Here is a 335-nt window from a genome sequence, read left to right as displayed (position 1 = left end):
CGCTCCCCGCCACTTCCCCTTCCCGCCCCGCCGCGCGCTCATTGGTCGCCCTTGCCCAGCCCGGGTTGCCCGCCCGCTGCGCATGCGTGAGAGCCAGGAGGCCCTGCTCAGCGCTGATTGGCCAGCGCCCTAGGAAGGCCTCCGGGGCGCTCTCCACCAATGGGAGCGCGGCGCTCGCTCGGCGCGGGGGGAAGGCGGAACGTCCCCCTTTGAGGTGACGCCGCGCTGATTGGGCGGGCGCCGCACGGCCCTGCGCTCTGATTGGGCCAGCGCCACGCCAGTCGGCGGCGGCGGCGGGGAGGGCGGGACTCTGGGCTTTGGCCCCGCCCCTCCCC

The sequence above is a fragment of the Calidris pugnax genome, unplaced genomic scaffold, assembly GCF_001431845.1.
Source record: "Calidris pugnax isolate Ruff unplaced genomic scaffold, ASM143184v1 scaffold30, whole genome shotgun sequence".
NCBI lineage: Eukaryota > Metazoa > Chordata > Aves > Charadriiformes > Scolopacidae > Calidris > Calidris pugnax.
The sequence above is the reverse complement of the archived record's forward strand: the minus strand, read 5'-3'. Positions refer to the sequence as shown.